Raw genomic sequence first — 10641 nt, forward strand, 5'->3', positions numbered from 1 at the left:
TAAGCGTCCTATGCTTCTCTAGAAATACCCGCCGAGTTGCTCATAAAAAGTCAAGTCCGGGTATACCGACGAGGAAAGGAAAACTATGACTCGTTGAATAAATCAGTTTTCATGGTGCAGATGGATACACTATAACGATCTACGAGTTCATGATGACGACCATAAAAATTCTGTAGTGATGGCTTCAATCTTGTAGCAACATAACCCTGTTCCAGAAGCCTATTTGTTAGAGTTCTGCCGCGATACAAAAAGTCGGTAAGCTCTGGCATAACGTATGAGTTGTGATATGAACACTCCAAGATCTACGAGTTCATGATGACGACCATAAAAATTCTGTAGTGATGGCTTCAATCTTGTAGCAACATAACCCTGTTCCAGAGGCCTATTTGTTAGAGTTCTGCCGCGATACAAAAAGTCGGTAAGCTCTGGCATAACGTATGAGTTGTGATATGAACACTCCAAACGCAGGTGCTGAAGGGATGTTGCCACAGATGAAAGGAAAGTTGACAATTCTGAATGAAAAGTCATCACGTTTGTCGTAAAGTTTGGTCAATAGTTTTTCTTTACCATCGATTTCTAAGTGAGGCTGACCTTACAGTGTCTGTAGTATCCTTTATCTCAAGTTCTTTGGGGTAGATGTGATGTATCAAATCCCCGAAATTAGGATTGTTTAAAGATAATACGTCATATATATAGCGGAAAGTGAGATTAAAGGATCTAGCCAAACGATATTCTTTCTTTTGGATCAAATCAGCTATAAAGTAAGCCTCATAAGAGTGAAGGAATAGGTCAGCAAGTAAAAGAGCACAATTTGTTCCCATTGGAATGCCGTTATAGCGGTAATCAAATGAATGTAATCCAGGGACAAAGACCAAAAAAACACTAGAACATATTTCATTTGTATTTAATCATGATCTTTTTTTACGTTTTGATATCTATGTTTATCATGCACATACATACCCAAGACAGATGATAATATTTTGTTACATAGGTTTTTGGTTTCTAGATAGATACTAGACACTATGTAGTTAATACATTAGAAGGGGGTTACTGAATCTTTGGATCAAAATAAAAGGTAAAAAAATTAGTGTTAACTTTTACTTATTTACTAACATTTTTGTTATTTTCATAATATTTTTTTCTATTTTTATTTTGAGAGTTATTGAGATAGTTTATATGAGTAGTAAATTTAATATTATTGAGTTACTTTTATTTGAAAAGTATTTCTATCTTGGAAACTTCAAGAACGACGTTCAACGTGTAATTGAAGAAAAGTTATTTGTCTTAGTACTTAAGTTCATGATAGGGGCCCCTCTCGATGGTCCGACACTCTTATGATTCCATCTTATATTTGTTACTAGTACTTAATTTGTTTAACTTCACAACGAAAACGAATAAATTGTGTGTGCATAATTGTGTATTTATGCCACCAGTCCAAGTGTTTGGTATGGTATACTTTATAAAGGAAGATAATGTAAATTTTTATTCTCCTTAGTTTTGAATATATACTGTGAAAAGTGGGTATACAGCAATTAAACACCTTTACAACTAAATGATATTTACCTGGACCATCAGCTTTAATATCATGACATCAAGTTTTGGTATAACTGTATACATGTAAGTCATCTTTAGGTCCACATTTTTACAGTAATTAGTAATCATTGCAAATCTATTGGGTGGAATTCCAAGGAGTCTACAGAAGCGTTCTTTCCTCAGGATCTTTTCTACCATCAAATAAATCAGCTTTCGACATCACTCCATAGATAGAAATCACTGCAAATTGCAATTAGTTGATATATTGATTCAAAAAAAAATGACTTGTACAAAGTCAGAATATTCTGAATTAAAACTCATATTCTCAATATACTAATTATGTATTGCATTTTTAATATTTTTTTATGAACGCGAATTAGAACATGTGTACTGTTTTTGAAATACAACGAAAATCAAACAAAAATTACATGTAAGATAAACTATAAAAATGTCAAACAGGAAGTTGAAGTCGCTTGGTTCTGAAAGCGAAAAATGGAATCTCTTGATATGGCATATAATTATATAAAGCCTTGCCCAAAGACCAATTAGTTGCAAAACCTGTTACGAAAACACTATACAGGGAAACGTGAATAAATCAAAACAGACGGTTGGGGGGACTGACATCATGATCACCATATACATGTAGCTCCTGCTAATATATATTTAAACTTTCATTTTTGGTTTTTTTTTCAATTATTAACATATAAGCTCGATTGAAGATTGTTTCAAAACGGTTGGCATTCCAATGGGAACAAATTGTGCTCCTTTACTTGCTGACCTATTTCTTCACTCTTATGAGGCTGACTTTATAGCTGATTTGATCAATAAAAAAGAATATCGTTTCGTTAGATCCTTTAATCTCAGTTTCGGCTATATATATACAACGTCTCAGAATGTGACGACTCTATTCGCTACACTGCTCCATCGAATCAAATTGATACAGGGAAGATAACGGTAACTTATAGAAGGGCCTGAAAAATTCCCAACGATGTTAGAACTGTCAAATTTGCGAAGCAAATTTTTTTGGTCGTTCCCTCCGCGGGACTCGAACTCGCACCGCTGTGACATCTATGGCAACACCGCCTGCACTATGTCCAGCGCCCTACACCACTCGACCAGCTAGGATATAAAAATATAGCTTTCGCTGGCCGGGTCATACCTCCTCGTAGGATTAATCTAGGGCTGTAACTTAGTACACGATGTATGGTAGTACGGGACAGTTCATTTAGGTGTTATTATGTAGGATAAAGGATCAAATTAATGATGCCTGTCACAACAAATCAATATTATACAACGTTTCAGAATATATATATATATATATATATATATATATATATATATATATATATATATATATATACTCGCCCTTGCCATTTTGGGCGAATACAAAATTTTTCCAACGTTAGGAGAATTGATTTGGTCGAAATTTTCCATCAAGTTATAAAGCATTTCTTTAATATCGGAGGTTGTATAGTATTCATTTTTGCTGGTCAATCGATTGGTCAGTTGTATTTTTTTAAAAACGTTATAAATAAGAAATTCCCCCGATCAAATTTCGCCCTTAAAATATAATACTCAAGTAAAAAAAGATGTTTTGAAAAATGGATAGGTCGGGGGAACCAGGAAAAGAGGTCCATTTTAAGGATAAGTGCAACTCATTCATCAACACTAGCATTTTCATTAGGATTTTACTATCATTTCAATGAAGAGAGACATTTACTTAAATGATTGAAGAGCTAAAATTTCTAATGAAAAATTCTGCGATCTTTTGGGAACTTCAATGTTCCACAACAGAACCTCAAAAGAACAGCCACGCCCGAAAAGGATTTTTTTTTCAGACTGTTATCCGAACATAGTCGTTCCAAACAGGTAACCATCCTTTGCTATTAGGAATTTATCGGACCTTGTCATTATCGAGGACGATTAGACCTGAGACTATTTGTATGTGCAATGGCTGTACAAGTGGTAGTTCCAGGGGACTCAATCTTCCGGTTGCCGCCATGTTAAAAATTTCTGTATGACTTCAAGATTTTAAACACAACTTTTTCAAAATGTAATTTCTAGCGATCGAATGGACAGATTTACGTGAAATTATGATATATCGATTCAGAAAGTTGTAAATTTTGGATTTATCATAAGGAGATACACAAATTCGGTAGATATAAAAAGAAATTAACCAGGTAAGTGGAAAAGCCATGTTTATTATTGTCCTGGTAAAACCGAGCCTTGGTTTTATGAAAAAACTTGATTTTGCCCATTTGAACCTAATGTTTTCATAATTATGATAAGGTTTTACAATGATTTATTATCATTTATGATATTAATTTGCATTTTAGAGAAATCTTATTGATCTAGCTCACATTTACAGCTCATTATTCACATGGCTACTTTGTAGTTCATATTTTGCTAGTCCGCCATTTCTTATGTGTGTTTTTAGGAACCTCCCATTAAAATACATAATGTATGTGATGCTGCGATCGTAAAAAAGATAAATTTTATCAACGATAAAAATTTGCTTATTATTGATGCAGTTACTAAGATAGAAATTTGATCATGAAAGGCAGTATTATGAAATTAACCTTCGTTTACAAAATGTACATTTATTTCAAACACATTACCAGTCAAGTTGTCTTAATTACAGTATTAAAAAGATGCTTAGAAACTACAGTACTACAAACCAAAAATAACAGACAACAGTAAGTCAGAAATACATTATATCAATTGCACTTTACATGTATGTGTATGTGTATGTGTGTGTGTTTTTTTGTGGGGGGAGGTTTGCTTAAAAATGAAATAAAAAAGAAATATTGAAATATTCACTTTATGAAACAAAACAAAAACAAAAAAAAAACGGATCAATGATTGTCCTAATAAAATTGTTAAAATAATAAAGGCAGGACCTTTTTTTTCACAAAATAGTAAGGCAGGATAGTTTACAAATGTAGCTCTTCCCATAAAGATCAAATGGTTGTTCCTTTTTTATTTTAATTTATTTCATTTAACCATTCAATTTTAAAATTATTTACAGAACAAGAGGAATCGAACCTCCTACTCATTGCTAAATATGACATGAGTCCACCAGGGAACTGTCATTAAACATGTATTTTCTACTTAACAATGTATTGAATACATACTGAAGTTGCATTATAAAACACAATCAAGTGCGGTATCACAGCTGTTACCATCCTTTTCAATCAGGTCTTAACAAAATAGTACAAGTACAATGTACATGCAATTTATAATCATATATAGATATTAAAAGCTTACAATTATGAAAAGCGTTCAATTTTTATATGTATTACATGTATATTGATACTGGTTTGTTTTAATTTTCAGCATCCTAAGCAGTGTGAATTGAATTAATAGACAATGCACATGTATATGAAGCAGAAGGAAACATGACTTTCATGTCAATTATTCAACTGATTTGACCCATTTCAACAGCATATTGGACACACAATGACTTAAATTCAGTAAATGTTTAGTATGGGAGAATCAACACATTATATTTTGAGCATGAGGAAGGCGCAGATTAAATATTAGATGTATTTACCTATTTTCAGGGGAAGGTATCTGTTCAAGACTGACTCTTAATATAAAAATGTAAAACAATACAGTTGCAAACGTTTTCAGTATCTGGTATAAGACATATTGTGGTAAAATGTGATACACTGTACATGTATAATTAAAGAAAATTGAATACATTAAGTATGTTCTTGTTTCTTATATGTGGCAAAGCCCAGTGGAAATTTCATTATTCTGATATCGGGTACATTTACTATATACATTTGTGCATGCATATACAGTATGCATTAAGTTGTCTATCTCTTTTTTTCCACTTGTGTTTACACATTAAGCCAACACAATGGACAGTCCAATTAAACCATACTTTTAAATTTAAATTTAACCATTACTGTGAACAAGGATTTATATATAACTCTGTGCTGTGAACACAAATTTTGCATAACCAACCAGTTTATTACTTCAAGCAGTCTTCTAGGATTCCTATTCCTGTTACCCAAGGCAAGTGAAATTTGGGTCAGGGAAAGTTAGGTACTTAGTTACATTTACCCATGGCAAGTTGAAAACTTCATATGCTGTAAGGATTCGTTTTGTGCACCAAGAGGAATGAAGGAAAAATAGTAGCTTAGTATATTTTTTACAGGTATCATGATACATTTGTACTAGATAATAGTGTAATGATAATTGTTGAAAGTATTTGTATTCCTTGTATTTTAAATAAATGAAACAATAAATATATGTTGCCATTCTCCAGTCTTTTACCTTTACTTTGGGACATTACACATCAAAATCTATTGACTGTTGAAATTCTTCACAAAATTTACTTGATTAAATAATAATGAAAATCCATAATTTTACCCTTTCTGCTTACTGACAACATGGAGGCAAATTACCCACACATGTAAACAATATTCATACACTTTTATAGTATATTACATGTATGATTTTAAAGTACACATTCTCGGCTTTATTTTGACTAATTTTAATCAGAAAACACACAAATAATGCACTTACAATGCATAGGTCTAGGTTCATTGTGTTTTGGTACTACATAGAGGGGGTGGGGTGGCCATTTAACTCAGATGTGGTTAGTGAGTCCCAAAGTACTTGAAATATCATTTTCCTACCCATTTAACCATTTTACAATTCCAAAGATAACAATACTATGTTAAATATCATTTTTAAAACCAAATCATCCATGCTAATCACATATGATATGGACTGAACTCTGAACATGGTCATACTTCTTGAAATTGGACATTCGTACCAGAATCATACACGCTTATCACATGTGAATTGGTATATACCCTTGATATCGCAATACTACGTGAAAAAGCACTTTCCTACCTACATCATACATGCTCATCATATTTGATTCGTACTGTGTTCTATGTATAACCTCACGACTTGAAATAGCATGTTCCTACCCAAAACATACATGTTCATCGCATATGTCGATAATTGTACAATAAACATGGCCATTCTACATGAAAGATCACTTTTCTACCCAAAATCATTCATGCTCATGGTAAGTAATACCCTCTCGTCCCTCAAAAATGACCATTTTATGATTTCAAAGATAGCAATACCATGCGAAATACCTTTTTTGTATCCAAATTATCCATGCGAATCACATACCATGTGGATTGAACTCTGAACACGGTCATACTACCTGAAAAAGCACATTGGTACTAGAATCATACCTGTTTATCACATCTGATTTGGTATGTACCCTTAATATTGCTATAGTACGCGAAATAGCACTTTCCTACCTAAATCATATATGCTCATCAAATTCGACGCAAACCATATTATAAACATGACTATACCACTTTAAACATAAGCTTTATCTAACAAACATACATGCGCTTCACATGTGAAATGTACACCTGACATAGTCATGCTACGTAAAATAGCAATTTCATACCTAAAATGTACTTGCTCATTACATGTGATGCCAAACTACTTTGAATAGCACTTTCTTACCTAAATTCATTCATTTTCATCACACCCGATTCGATGGCTACTCTACAAATGACCACATTACTTGAAATTACACTTTTCAAACCATAGTATACTCATCACATCTGATCACAAATGTGCTGTTTCAAGTAGTATGGTTGTGTTCAGAGTAGAGTCTATTTCAGATGTGAAGAGGGTATATGTTTGATTTGGAAAGTGATACTGCAAGTAGTATGGCCATATGAAGAGTACAATTCACATCAGATAGTTTGTTTTAGTAGAAATAACTAGTCTCAATAGTAAGCCAATTCGTACTTTCCATTTCAAGTAGTATGGTCATGTTAAGAGTATGGCACAATCAGATGTAATGAGCATGTTTGATTTTGTTAGGAAAGTGCTTTTTCAAGTTGTATGGCTATATTAATAATAGGGTTTGAATAACATATGATGGGTATGTATGATTTTGGTTAGGAATTGCACTTAGAAGTAGTATGGCAAAAGTTATAGTACAGTCCGCGTCAAATAAGATGAACATGTATATTTTGAGTAGAAAAATGCTATGATAGGTATTATTGCAATGTTAAGAATACGGTACAAATGTGATGTGATGAGTCTGAATGTTTTGGGTAGGAAAGCGCTAGTTCATATAGTACCGATACATTATGAGCACATACGAAATCGATGGAATCAACAAGTACACTTTTTGTATGAAAACCCGTTCTTACGTTGTCAATCAATGTTTAGAGTACATTAGGTATGGTTGGCTATGTCAAGAGCACAGTACAAATCAGATATAAGAACATGTATGAATATGTGTGAATCACGTAGGAAAGTACTATTTTTAATTATATGCCCATGTCAGCAGTAGGAGTCGGAGAAAATGTAATGACTATGAATATGTTCGGGTAGGAAAATGCTATTTCAAGTTCATTGGCTATATTGAGATAAAAGTCGGCAACTGATGCAAGAACCACATATGTGTTTGGTAGTTAAGTGCTATCTCAAGTGATTTGGCCATATGATGGGTTCTGTCCACATCAGATGTGATGTTATCGGCCGGAAAGTGCTATTTCACAGAGTATGACAATGTTATCAATAGGGTTCGAAACAGATGTGATGAGCATGTACGATTAGGTACAAATGTATCAAATATAATGAGCATATATATTTATGTTGGAAAGTGTTGTTTCAAGTAGTTTTGCTATATATTAGGAGTGCTGCTGGCGTCTTATGTGATGGGCATGTACAATTTTGTGAGGAAAATGCTGTTTCAAGTAGTATGGTTGTGTTCAGAGTAGAGTCTATTTCAGATGTGAAGAGGGTATATGTTTGATTTGGAAAGTGATACTGCAAGTAGTATGGCCATATAAAGAGTACAATTCAAATCAGATAGTTTCGTTTTAGTAGAAATTACTAGTCTCAGTAGCAAGCCAATTTATGCCAACACTCCGTATTATATGTGATGACTTCGTACTTTCAATTTCAAGTAGTATGGTCATGTTAAGAGTATGGCACAATCAGATGTAATGAGCATGTTTGATTTTGGTAGGAAAGTGCTTTTTCAAGTGGTATGGCTATATTAATAATAGGGTTTGAATAACATATGATGGGTATGTATGATTTTGGTTAGGAATTGCACTTTGAAGTAGTATGGCAATAGTTATAGTACAGTCCGCGTCAAATAAAATGAACATGTATGTTTTGAGTAGCAAAATGCTACGATAGGTATTATTGCAATGCTAAGAATACGGTACAAATGTAATGTGATGAGTCTGAATGTTTTGGGTAGGAAAGCGCTAGTTCATATAGTACCGATACATTATGAGCACATACGAAATAGATGGAATCAACAAGTACACTTTTTGTATGAAAACCCGTTCTTACGTTGACACTCTATGTTTAGAGTGAATCACGTATGGTTGGCAATATCAAGAGCACAGTACAAATCAGATATAAAAACATGTATGAATATGTATGAATTTGGTAGGAAAGTACTATTTTTAGTTATAAGCCCATGTCAGCAGTAGGAGTCGGAGAAAATATAATGACTATGAATATTTTCGGGTAGGAAAATGCTATTTCAATTTCTTTGGCTATATTGAGAGAGAAGTCGGCAACTGATGCGAGAATCACATATGTGTTTGGTAGTAAAGTGCTATCTCAAGTAATTTGGCCATATGATGGGTACTGTCCACATCAGATGTGATGTTTTCGGTGGGAAAGTGCTATTTCACAGAGTATGACAATGTTATCAATAGGGTTCGAAACAGATGTGATGAGCATGTACGATTAGGTACAAATGTATCAAATATAATGAGCATATATATTTATGTTGGAAAGTGCTGTTTCAAGTAGTTTTGCTATATATTAGGAGTGCTGCTGGCGTCTTATGTGATGTGCATGTACAATTTTGTGAGGAAAATGCTGTTTCAAGTAGTATGGTTGTGTTCAGAATAGAGTCTATTTCAGATGTGAAGAGGGTATATGTTTGATTTGGAAAGTGATACTGCAAGTAGTATGGCCATATGAAGAGTACAATTCAAATCAGATAGTTTCGTTTTAGTAGAAATTACTAGTCTCAGTAGTAAGCCAATTTATGCCAACACTCCGTATTATATGTGATGACTTCGTACTTTCCATTTCAAGTAGTATGGTCATGTTAAGAGTATGGCACAATCAGATGTAATGAGCATGTTTGATTTTGGTAGGAAAGTGCTTTTTCAAGTGGTATGGCTATATTAATAATAGGGTTTGAATAACATACGATGGGTATGTATGATTTTGGTTAGGAATTGCACTTTGAAGTAGTATGGCAATAGTTATAGTAAAGTCCGCGTCAAATAAGATGAACATGTATATTTTGAGTAGGAAAATGCTATGATAGGTATTATTGCAATGCTAAGAATACGGTACAAATGTGATGTGATGAGTCTGAATGTTTTGGGTAGGAAAATGCTAGTTCATATAGTACCGATACATTATGAGCACATACGAAATAGATGGAATCAACAAGTACACTTTTTGTATGAAAACCCGTTCTTACGTTGACACTCTATGTTTAGAGTGCATCACGTATGGTTGGCAATATCAAGAGCACAGTACAAATCAGATATAAGAACATGAATGAATATGTATGAATTTGGTAGGAAAGTACTATTTTTAGTTATAAGCCCATGTCAGCAGTAGGAGTCGGAGAAAATGTAATGACTATGAATATTTTCGGGTAGGAAAATGCTATTTCAATTTCTTTGGCTATATTGAGATAGAAGTGGGCAACTGATGCGAGAACCACATATATGTTTGTTAGTTAAGCGCTATCTCAAGTGATTTGGCCATATGATGGGTACTGTCCACATCAGTTGTGATTTTTTCGGTGGGAAAGTGCTATTTCACAGAGTATGACAATGTTATCAATAGGGTTCGAAACAGATGTGATGAGCATGTACGATTAGGTGCAAATGTATCAAATATAATGCGCATATTTGTTTATGTTGGAAAGTGTTGTTTCAAGTAGTTTTGCTATATATTAGGAGTGCTGCTGGCGTCTTATGTGATGGGCATGTACAATTTTGTGAGGAAAATGCTGTTTCAAGTAGTATGGTTGTGTTCAGAGTAGAGTCTATT

General features: G+C 33.5%; 1 long non-coding RNA gene across 1 annotated transcript; it reads left to right on the forward strand.

Moving 5' to 3' along the window:
- The first annotated feature begins 2884 nt into the window (after positions 1 to 2884).
- LOC148617254 (uncharacterized) lies at positions 2885 to 5241 on the forward strand. The gene is made up of 3 exons (XR_015922461.1): positions 2885 to 3713; positions 4175 to 4229; positions 4870 to 5241. It is a non-coding gene; the product is annotated as an uncharacterized LOC148617254 (long non-coding RNA).
- The last annotated feature ends 5400 nt before the right edge of the window (positions 5242 to 10641 follow it).

The sequence above is a fragment of the Perna viridis genome, chromosome 5, assembly GCF_037379345.1.
Source record: "Perna viridis isolate PV_CMFRI_1.1 ecotype Kerala chromosome 5, ASM3737934v1, whole genome shotgun sequence".
NCBI lineage: Eukaryota > Metazoa > Mollusca > Bivalvia > Mytilida > Mytilidae > Perna > Perna viridis.